General features: G+C 41.6%; 1 pseudogene; it reads left to right on the forward strand.

Annotated features, from left to right (window-relative positions):
• The first annotated feature begins 5,564 nt into the window (after positions 1-5,564).
• Positions 5,565-6,559, forward strand: LOC133647046 (uncharacterized; annotated as a pseudogene).
• Positions 6,560-9,296: the final 2,737 nt, after the last annotated feature.

The following is a 9,296-nucleotide window of genomic DNA, read 5'->3' on the forward strand; positions in this document are numbered from 1 at the left end:
CTTTGTGCATACTGCCGCTGCTTAATTGTGTGCGCATACTGCGCTGCTTGTGCATGTGCTCAGCCTGCTACGTCATCGGAAGGTACGTGCCATGATGTTTCCTGGCGACTTTGTCAAGATTAAACGGGAGGGGAAGAACACTTAAGGTGCCGGCAGCACTGCAGATGTATGTGTGTATCCCGGACGTGAGAAGCTCGCCGCAAAGAGAGAGAGAGAGAGGGAGGAAGAGTGAGGCAGCGTCTACAGGTGCGGCGCACGCTGCTTGGCATCGGGGAATTCCGCCCTCAATGAAGACTCCCAGGTTTGATGGCAAGGCGAACTGGGAGGCATTTCATCCCACTTCTGACACTGTAGCGTCCAGAAGAAGTGCACACCAAGTCTGACGCTCTTTTTAAACTTTTATTGAGCAACCTATACTAACACAGCTCAACTTATCTCGTTCTTTCCACACGCACGTCTATCCTCACTCCTCATTTCCGCAACAGCAACGCTTCCTCCTTCTTCGCCAATTACCTTACAGGCGTGCTGCGTTCACAACAAAGAGGATGCAGGATAAAGTGACAGAAATTGAAATTTTTGCATTGTAATATACATCAGGAAGTGTTGTGTAAGAAAGTGTTAAAAATAAAACCATCAAAAGCCATCTGCTTTTGTATAAAGATAAGTTAGGTTAAATGAAAATATTATTATTATTATTATTTATCTTACGGTATATCAAAAATAATTTGAGCAAAATTTAATTGAAATATTGTCGGTGTGGCCCTCCAGCAGTGCTCGGGTTGCTAATGCGGCCCCCGGTAAAAATTAATTGCCCACCCCTGATCAAGAGTGTCAAGAATGAGCTCTGAATCACACAAGAGAGCTGCTGCTCCAAAGAAAACAATGCCCCTCTCTGACACACAGGTTGGGAAGCCAAAACAATTCATATATGAAAAATATACCAAAGCTCATTACATGAGTCCAAGACAGGCTGCTCTCTCTTTAATGCAAACTGAAAATCTGTCAAAATAAACTATACAAATGAAAAAAGATGATGTTAAAGGTCATACAGTTCACACTACATCCCCTGTCACAAATGCCATCAAACAAGATCACATTCTTGATTTACTAAAAGGACAACATGATTTCAATGCCTTATTGGTTAAGCAGAATGTCCATTCCTCTTTACCATCAAGAGACGTACCTGTGTTTGATGGAGATCCGTTTCAGTATGAAACCTTTATAAGTGCATTTGAATATAGAGTGGAGAAAAAGTGTGACACCTATGACTGTTTGCCTTATTTGGAACAATATACTAGAGGGCATCCAAAAGAGCTGGTTCAAAGTTGCCAACATTTGCCTCCGTCCCAGGGCTACCAGAAGGCAAGACAGCTACTCAAGGAACATTTTGGTAATGAATATCATATTGCAACAGCATACTGTATATGGAAAATGCTTTTTCCTGGGGAACAATTAAATTGGAGGATATAAAAGGATTGAGAGCATTCTCTCTATTCCTCAGAAGTTGTTCCAATGCAATGGGAAATCTGGCCTATATGGAAGAAATGAATGTTGTTTCTAATATGAGGACCATCATCCTAAAGCTTCCATACAAGCTCAGAGAGCAGTGGAGGAACAAGGCCTGTGACCTACAGGAGAAGCAAGGCCATCGTGCCATTTTCCCAGACCTTGTGAACTTTATTGAAAAACAAGTCAAAATACTCTCTGATCCACTGTTTGGTAACATTCAGGACGCTAAGCAATCAACTGTCAAACCCTCATCCGTCCCTAAGCCAAGAGTAAAGTCCAGTCCAAGAAGTAGCTTTGCAATAACATTAATACCCATAGAAACTGTGGAGTCAAATGAAGGAAAAAGGAATGTGATTGTCAAATCTCACAGTTGTCTGTTCTGTAAGAACACTGGAGTGCTGTCCACAATTCAAGAGGAAGAAGCACAAAGAAAAAATAGACTTCTTAAAGGAAAAAGGAGTCTGTTTTGGCTGTCTGAAAATAGGACATTTAAGTCGAGACTGCAGAAATCGTCTATTATGTGAAATCTGTAAACAACAACATCCACAAATACTCCACATTGAACAGACAGAACAAACACAAACCAAATCAATTGGAACCAATACTGTTGTCCCACCTCCCAAGCATACTTGGGGTCATATTGGGGCTGGGGATGACCCCTCCATCTACTCCATTGTACCTGTACAAGTTAAAAGCAACAAGGGAGACACAGTGTTACAAACATATGCATTTTTGGATCATGGAAGCACCTCCACATTCTGCAAAGAAAAACTGATGCTAAGACTGAACATTACAGGACAAAGAACAACCATCCTTCTCAAAACCATGAATCAAGTGAAACCCGAAACCAGCTACCACATCACTGGACTGGAAATAGCCAGGGTAAATACGAATGATTTTATTCAATTACCTGATGTATTTACGCACAAAACCATGCCAGTTTCACCACACAATATTCCAAAACAGCAGGATTTGAAACACTGGCCATATCTAAATCATGTCACATTACCTGAAATTGACTCTGACATCGACCTCCTCATTGGCACGAATGCCTCTAAGGTACTGGAACCCTGGGAGGTGGTCAATAGCCAGGAGGACGGGCCATACGCAGTGAGGACCATATTGGGATGGGTCATTTATGGTACTTTAAAAGGAGATGACACCAGCAGGCATAATGGCTGCCCTATTGCTGATGTCAATAGAATATCTATTCTAAACCTGGAGGAGTTATTAGTCAGACAGTACAACCAAGATTGCAGTGAAAGATCCAGAAAGGAAACAGAGGAAATGTCAAGAGAAGAGGAAACGTTTCTTGATATTGTGAGCCACTCTGCAAAGATTAAAGATGAACATTACTGTTTAAATTTACCTTTTAAAGAAGAAGATCCCATCATGTCGAACAACCGTTGTATTGCAGAGCAACGCATCCAGAGCCTGAAATGCAAGTTCAACAAAAATGAAAAGTTCCATAAAGAATATACATCTTTCCTCACAGATATGATTGACAGTGGCTATGCTGAATTGGTACCAGCAGACCAGCTGAATAGAAAAGATGGAAGACTCTGGTATATTCCACATCATGGTGTGTACCACTCAAAAAAAGGAACATTAAGAGTTGTTTTTGACTGTTGTGCAGTCTTTAAAGGAACATCACTGAACTGTGAACTACTTCAGGGTCCTGATCTTACCAACTCACTTATCGGAGTCCTCATCAGATTCAGACAAGAACCGGTTGCCTTGATGGCAGACATTAAAGCCATGTTCCATCAGGTTAAGGTGTCTGATAAGCATGTCGACTACCAGAGATTCTTATGGTGGCCTGACGGCAGTGACGTGCGGTGAAGTTCATGACTGGTGAGGCACTGACTTCATCACAGTCAGATTTACAAACATATGAACCCTAAAGAGTATCTTATTCACCATTTGATTGGCAGAAGTTAACGGGTTATGTTTAAAAGCTCATACCAGCATTCTTCCCTGCTTGGCGCTCAGCATCAAGGGTTGGAATTGGGGGTTAAATCACCAAAAATTATTCCTGGGCGTGGCACCGCTGCTGCCCACTGCTCCCCTCACCTCCCAGGGGGTGATCAAGGGGATGGGTCAAATGCAGAGGACAAATTTCACCACACCTAGTGTGTGTGTGACAATCATTGGTACTTTAACTTAACTTTAACTTTACACATACAAACTGTAGCACACAAAAAAGCACATTTAATTAAAAAAAACGTTATTATGGTCTTACCTTTACTTACCGTATTTTTCGGACTATAAGTCGCTCCGGAGTATACGTCGCACCGGCCGAAAATGCACAATAAAGAAGAAAAAAAACATGTATACGTCGCACTGGAGTATAAGTCAGGGAAATTTATTTGATAAAATCCAACACCAAGTATAGACATTTGAAAGGCAATTTAAAATATATAAAGAATAGTGAACAACAGGCTGAATAAGTGTACGTTATATGACGCACAAATAACCAACTGAGAACGTGCCTGGTATGTTAACGTAACATATTATGGTAAGAGTCATTCAAATAACTATAACATATAGAACATGCTATACGTTTACCAAACAATCTGTCACTCCCGATCGCTAAATAACATGAAATCTTCCTCCTCGGTGTCACTCCTGGTATGCCCGCTAGCGTCCATTCTTTCTGCTGCGCGATCGCCGTTTTCTGGTGCATATTTCACTACGTCCAGTTTGTAATCTGCAGTATATGATTTCCATTTTAGTTCAGTCCTTCTCAGTTTTTATAAGTTACCGCCAACGTTGATGTGATCCATTTTAATAGCTCCGCAGTAGCGTATAGCATATAGCAGTTAGCATTCCAAAACCCACAATGCACTTCTGCCATGACCCGCCCCCGCCGAATTCTTATTGGCTGACGTGTGAGTGACGATTGCTGACGTGTGTGTGACGATGGCTGCCATTTGCTTCGTCGCTCACGCGAATGAGATAAATAATATTATTTGATATTTTACGGTAATGTGTTAATAATTTCATACATAAGTCGCTCCGGAGTATACGTCGCACCCACGGCCAAACTATGAAAAAAACTGCGACTTATAGTCCGAAAAATACGGTATAAGTGCGGGAACAGTGGTGTTCGTGTTGGAGGAGTTGTGAATGAATGAAATATGAAATCAGTGCTTCAGTCTGCCGGTGTACCTAATTTTGTGTCCCTGCAGTCGTTCACGGCTCCTCCGGCGCGAGCATTGTTGTTTTTGCACTTTTTGGCTTCTTGTTAAGTGACTTTTTTTGGGTGGATTCGGTCTTGCACGTGGAGGGTTTGGGTGTGGGCTTTGGTTGGTGTGGCGGGCCCGGGGTGCATTCTGCGGCGGGTGTGCATTAACCGGCACAAGGAGGCGGGATTACTGCGAGCCTCTCACAGTGCATCTTCGCAGCAGTTTTATGATCGCTCAGCACAAGAAATACTTACACACATACAGTTGTTGACAAAATACACTGTACATTATATACCTCAGCTAACTAAACTATGAAAATGTATAATAAAGTTCATATAGCAATACGGTCTCACTGCACAGCAGGCCAGCAGTTAGCTGAGTGCGCAATCCATGGTGAGGCACAACTTAGTGACGTGCCTCAACTGGCTGCTGATCACCGCACCGTCTCTTCTCAGTATTTGAACGGCAAATGTGAAAATTCAGCGATTTTGAATAAAAATAATCTTTCTAGTATAATCACTGAATACATATAACAATTTAATTAATTTTTTTTCTTTTTACATTTTTTTTCTTTCCATGATGGCAGGTGAGGCCTCGCCTCACCTGCCACCGCTTTGGGGAAAACTGCTGAAGACAACCAAGCTCATTTTCCACCTGAGGTGACAGACACAGTACGCCATAACTTTTGTGTAGATGACTGTTTACGTTCATTTCCCACAGAACAAGAAGCAGTACAATTAGTAAAAGATGGGTGGGTTTACTCTGTCCAAATGGATCAGCAACAGCCGTGCTGTATTAACATCTATTCCACAAGAGCACAGGGCTAAATAAATCAAGGAGTTGGATTTGGACAAGGAAAATCTACCAATGGAAAGAGCCCTAGGACTACACTGGTGTGTGGAAACTGATGTGTTCAAGTTCACAGTTGTTGTACCAGAAAGACCACACACTAGACGTGGCATTTTGTCTGTGGTCAGCTCTGTATACGACCCTTTAGGATTTCTAGGACCATTTACTCTGCCAGCCAAAATGATTATGCAGGAGCTCTGCAAGGAAAAGCTTGAATGGGATGAAACCATACCACACGTTTTCTCTCAACAGTGGACAGGATGGCTAGCAGATCTCAGCAAAATGAAGGAGTTTAAAGTTAACCGGTGCATGAAGCCTACACACTTTGGTCAAATCACACACTCACAGCTGCATCACTTTTCGGATGCCAGTGAGAGTGGCTACGGAACCGTCTCATATGTAAGACTGGAAAACAAAAACAAAGAAGTGCATGTTGCATTCATCATAGGAAAATCAAGAGTGGCACCATTAAAACAAATGACAATTCCCAGAATGGAGCTGGCTGCAGCTGTCCTCGCTGTCAAAGTTGACACAATGCTGCGAAAGGATCTACAGTTAAAACTGGAGAAACCATTTTTCTGGAGGGATAGCACAACCGTGCTTAAATACATAAGCAACGAAACCAAACGCTTTAAAACATTTGTAGCAAACAGTCTCACAATGGAGATACGTGAGCACAAAGGAAAACCCTGCAGATGCAGCATCAAGAGGGCTGACAGCAGATCGCTTCCTAGGCTACAAAAATTGGATAAGAGGACCAGATTTTCTCTGGAAAGCAAGCCAAGAATGGTCAATCTTGCAAGTTGAATCCAAAATCTCTGTTGATGATCCAGAGATCAAACCTGGCATCACAGTAAATGCCATTGTCAAAAGTCAGTTGAACCCAACTAACTATTTCATCCACTACTTCTCATCCTGGATGAGACTGAAGATTGCAATAGCCTGGCTTTTAAAAGTAAAGACCGCACTCTTGCAACTGACTAGGAAAAGAAAAGAAGTTCAAACTGCTGTGAGTTGTGTTGAAAATGATCCTGTCAAATTAAAGAAGAAGATTGAAGAGGAGATGCAAGTATTTAAAGCCACACTATTTAAAGCCACACTTCATGGACAGTGCTTATTTCACCAAGATCTAATCCAAGCAGAGAATGCAGTCATCTCATTCAGTCAAAGTGAAAGATTTCAAGGGGAAATGTCTGTTCTACAGAATGAGAAAAATGTCAAAAGAAACAGTCATTTGTACAAATGGGATCCAGTGCTGGAGGATGGACTTCTCAGAGTGGGTGGTCGCCTGAATAGGCTAGCAATGCCTGAAAAAATCAAACATCCGATTATTCTCTCTAAGGACCTCCACATATCCACACTACTATTATGCCACATCCATAAGCAACTCGGACAAGCAGGAAGAAATTACATGCTGTCTTGTCCCCGCAAAAAATATTGGATCATCAAAGCCAATTCTGCTGCAAGAAAAGTCATAAATGACTGTATTGTGTGCAAACGACAGAGGAGTAAAGTCGGAGAGCAAAAAATGTCAGACTTACCTTTGGAAAGAATTCAACCAGACAAACCTCCATTCACGAATGTAGGAGTGGACTACTCCGGTCCTATAGAAATCAAAAGAGGATGGAGTCTTGTTAAAAGGTATGGTGTAATTTTCACCTGCATGGCAAGCAGGGCAGTACACCTGGAAGTTGCACATATACTTGACACAGACTCCTGTATCCATGCATTAAGGAGATTCATCTGTCGAAGAGGTCAAGTTTCATCTCTGAGATCGGACAATGGTACAAACTTTGTAGGAGCGGAAAAAGAATTAAAGAAAGCATCGAACAGCTTGAATCAGGATAAAATCCAGAACGCTATGCTACAGCAAGTTATAAAGTGGAACTTTAATCCCCCTGCAGCGTCCCATCACGGTGGTGTATGGGAACGACTAATCTGCATGATACGGAGTGTATTGCGCTCTGTTCTTCATCAACAAGTACTTGATGATGAAGGATTGCAAACTTTAATGTGTGAGGTTGAAGCAATCTTAAATGACCGACCCATAACCAAATCCTCTGATGACCCCATGGACCTGGAAGCGCTGACCCCAAACCATCTTCTTTTGCTAAAAACCAATCCAATATTGCCACCTGGACTCTTTGTAAAGGAGGATCTGTACATCAAACGTTGATGGAAACAAGTACAATACATGGCAGATCTCTTTTGGAAACGATGGACAAAAGAATACTTAACTTTAATCCAAGAACGTCAGCGATGGACCAGAGCCAAGATAAGTTTTGCCCCTGGTGACATTGTGGTGGTGGTCAATTCCACTGCCCCACGAGGATCCTGGTTACTGGGGAGAATACTGGAAACTATTCCTGATGCAAAAGGTCTTGTACGCACAGTTCGACTAAAGACCAAAAACAACATACTGGAAAGACCAATAACCAAGATATGTCTCCTCCAAAAGACTGAAATTGAAGATTAATGAAGATTCAAGATTAATGAACTATAAATGCAAACATTTTTATTTTGAAATTATGAAAAAAAAAAAACGAAAAAAAAAACTGAGAAGAAGAATCGCGTAAAAGTGAATTTGAATGGCTCCCTTCCAAGTAATTGTTACAGTGTAAACAATGAAGGGCCGGTATGTAGGAGCCATTTAAGGCATCCTTATTTTTGTGTTGGCATTACTTTCTTTTGTCACTAGGTGGCGGGCTTTTTGGTTGAGCAAGGCAGGGGGGAAGGCATATGTAGGAGCACAGGTGAGCCAAACGAGGAAGGACTCAGGTGTGGGAGCACAAACCGTTCTTACCAACAGCAGACAACAGCAGACAGCAACAGGCAGGAGAACATATAACACAATATCACTGCAATAATCCCTGGTATGTTTCATTCACCCTGCAAATTCGTTAATAAATATGCATAAACTGGATTTGCGACTGGACCTCACTTCATATGCAATGTTTGCTACTGCGTAGGATCACTCCCTCAAACCTGTTGAGTAATGACAATAAATTGGAACATTTGAAGGTGAAGATTGCCATTACAGTACCAGTTCCATTGGCAGCAAAACAGGCCCAGAGCATAATACTACCACCACCATGCTTGACGGTAGGGAAGGTGTTCTTGGGATTAAAGGCCTGACCTTTTCTCCTCCAAACATATTGCTGGGTATTGTGGCCAAACAGCTCAATTTTGGTTTCAGCTGACATCACATGGACAAAGATAAGATCAGGGGTCCCCAAACTACGGCCCGCGGGCCGGATTCGGCCCACCAGCGTCCAAAATCAGGCCCGCGGGAAGTCCCAAGTTTAAAAAAAAAAAAGAAAATATATAATATATATATATATATATATATTTTTTTTTTTCTGTCTTTTCTTATCCACTTTGTACCGCTTGCTACTCACGGTGTCTACTAGCTGCTCAGGCAAATCATATTGTCTAAAAATGCATTTTCTCATCGATAACGTGACATCATCGCGCGCACGGAAAGTGGGTTATATATATCTAATATATATATATATACCTGTATATGTATATATATACTACCGTTCAAAAGTTTGGGGTCACGTTGAAATGTCCTTATTTTTTAAGGAAAAGCACTGTATTTTTCAATGAAGATAACTTTAAACTGGTCTTAACTTTAAAGAAATACACTCTATACATTGCTAATGTGGTAAATGACTATTCTAGCTGCAAATGTCTGGTTTTTGGTGCAATATCTACATAGGTGTATAGAGGCCCATTTCCAGCAACTAT

The sequence above is a fragment of the Entelurus aequoreus genome, linkage group LG01 (assembly GCF_033978785.1).
Source record: "Entelurus aequoreus isolate RoL-2023_Sb linkage group LG01, RoL_Eaeq_v1.1, whole genome shotgun sequence".
In the NCBI taxonomy this organism is placed as follows: Eukaryota; Metazoa; Chordata; class Actinopteri; order Syngnathiformes; family Syngnathidae; genus Entelurus; species Entelurus aequoreus.